Raw genomic sequence first — 2,628 nt, forward strand, 5'->3', positions numbered from 1 at the left:
ATTACCTACTATTGGATTTGCTGCTGAATTCTTACCACTATCCGTATGGTGATGCAAACGGCATAAATTTGCAGCCAAGTGTACAAATTGTCAGAACTCCTGGTAGAAGAAAACAGAGGAACTTCAGCTGAACTTTACCGTGTAGTTCATCATGCACTGCAAGATGGAGAACCCGTGAGCACGATGTCGATGCGGACCTGGCAGTGTCCATCGTGTCTGACACCGCTTGCCGCAGGTGCCAAACAAAATCCGAGCGAAGACAATGAACATTAATGATTGCAGGAAGTGCATAGAAAATCCATAGTTTTCATATATATAACTATATAAGACAAGATTATTTTTTGCATACAACTGTATCTTATTGCATAGCAGAACTTTTCTATTATTGATTCTGAAGGAATTTATTTACCGTAACATCTTAATATTTCAAGGTTTTAGCAAAAGATGAACATATAGTTTAGGAATGAACGGACTACATGAGTATGAGAAAACATTCATACCCATTACTACATATTGATAAACTTCATTATCAGTTGTTTGACTTTAATAAACAGCAAGACATATCTAACTCTTGTGCGTCTTTGAAGGTTCCTTAGTTGATTTTGCCATGGTAGGATAAGCACAAATAGCAGCATGAACCTTCTTGTACAGTGCTTCCATGTCATCGGCCGCAATATTCTTCTTGATGTACTCACTGAAGTGAGATTGGTACTTCTTAGGTTCCTCATCAGCTATTGACTGAAATATGGGTAGGGCAGAAGTTAAAACGAGATTCAGTAAGCTGCTTCAGAAATAAGAACATACCCTGCTTTAGGATACTTTATATGGGTGAATCAGGCCCAGATATATCTTCCAGAAAAAATCCATGTATACAACAACGATGGCCCTAGGGAATAGAAATGGCATTATAATACCACGAGGGCAGTGGATCCAACTCACCTTCATGTAGTCAGCAACATGACCTTCATAGATGTATTTGCGGTGAATCTCAGCGCCCAGCTACTTCTTATCCTTCTTGAAGCGAACAAATCTCTTGTCACTGTGCGAAATACCAAGACCACCATCCAAAGCTCCCTGCAGTAGCCAACAGAATGAAGCGGGTCTCAAACGGATAAACTGTATGCTTCCTAATTCAATAGCTTAGAACCCCCTAAATATAGAATAAAAAAGCAGACCAACAACAGGCAATAAATGCAGTCCAAGATTAGGCATACTTCAAGTCCATGAATGAGCCAGCCGCAGAGCGATGGATCAAACAACACTGTAAGTAAGCTATATATTTTTCTTGGCTTTCCATGTTTACCAACTACATCCTTCAAAATGTCTATTATTTAGATTTCTAACCTATCCAGCAAAATTATCAATCACGCATTCAAGATCTGTAGGTAAACAAAATAAAGGAGACTTTTCACCACAAATCTCATCTAGCCATCACAAATCATAGCATCAGAATAAGAGGACAAAGTTTAACAAAGTGACAAAACAAAAGAAAATTAAAGCATTACAGCAGCAGCTCACCATGGCAATCCTGGAAAGCAAAGACTTGTGAGTGTAGAAGAGGTATGTGAAACCCTCTCTGCCTGATCTTCCTACTCTTCCTCACGACTGCAGATGAAAAGAAAAGCAGTGAACTTGAGGTCCTGATCTCATATTCATACATCCAATTTTTTGCCAAGAAAAGCAAAGTAAAAAATCTGAGAACTAAAACCAACTGATACAGCTGCGGGAGCCCAAATAGTTCTGCATACAAGAATCTTTATTTCCCAATAAGAAAACTTCTCCATACCAAGTTGTATGTTCTTCGACACTTTCAATGGGAAAAATATTTAGCAATAAAATTGGTCATTGAAGCTAAAGCACCATTCACCTATGCAACAAGAACATAAATTAGTATCAGAGTTCTAACATCAAGTGTAGGTGTAGTCCATAGTGGTGCTAACTACCTGGAATACCTAGCAATTTAAAATATATGCTTGAATGAAGCAGCAGAATGAGACAAAAAAGGAAGACAAGAGTGAGAGCAGGGAGGAGAGCGGAGGTGGAGGCAAACCTGAACCGCCTCGGCATCCTTGCTCCTGCTCCTCCTGTGCCAGGAAGGAGAGGGTTACGGACCATTGTGCACAAGCTGCAGGTGTCGGCGCCCATCTTCTGAGGCTACCGCCCGCCGCACGAGCCGCCGCACCACCGCACTGCACATGCTCCTTGAGGAAAAGGCAGAGCGTGGCCAAACTAAATCTCATAATCCACCATAAAATTTGGTTAAAGATCACAGTCGGCTAACTAAATCCAAATTGTTCCAAATTTATTAAAGATTCATTTATTCACCAATATAATAATCACCATGCTCACTATTAGACCTAAAATCTCATAATCCACCAAACATCTTTGATTATCATCTCAAGACACAATCACCTCATAAATCACAGAGCAATTTGGTTCAATATCGCAGTCATCTAACTAAATCCAAATTGTTTAAGATTAATTAATCCACCAAACATCTTTGACATCTCCCAAGATCACAATCTACTAACTAAATCTATTGAAAATCTCGCAATCCACTTTGAAATTTGTTCAAGATCACAATAGCCTAACCACACCCAAATTGCTCCATGTTTACTAAAGGCCCAT

The 2,628-nt window shown here is 39.5% G+C and overlaps 1 long non-coding RNA gene across 1 annotated transcript; it reads right to left on the minus strand.

The window, feature by feature from the left end:
• Positions 1–628: 628 nt before the first annotated feature.
• Positions 629–2,089, minus strand: LOC119298119. Its single transcript, XR_005145803.1, has 4 exons — positions 2,051–2,089; positions 1,519–1,605; positions 940–1,074; positions 629–738 (listed from the first exon to the last, which is right to left on the minus strand). It is a non-coding gene; the product is annotated as an uncharacterized LOC119298119 (long non-coding RNA).
• Between the last annotated feature and the right edge of the window lie 539 nt (positions 2,090–2,628).

The sequence above is a fragment of the Triticum dicoccoides genome, chromosome 5A (genome assembly GCF_002162155.2).
Source record: "Triticum dicoccoides isolate Atlit2015 ecotype Zavitan chromosome 5A, WEW_v2.0, whole genome shotgun sequence".
In the NCBI taxonomy this organism is placed as follows: Eukaryota; Viridiplantae; Streptophyta; class Magnoliopsida; order Poales; family Poaceae; genus Triticum; species Triticum dicoccoides.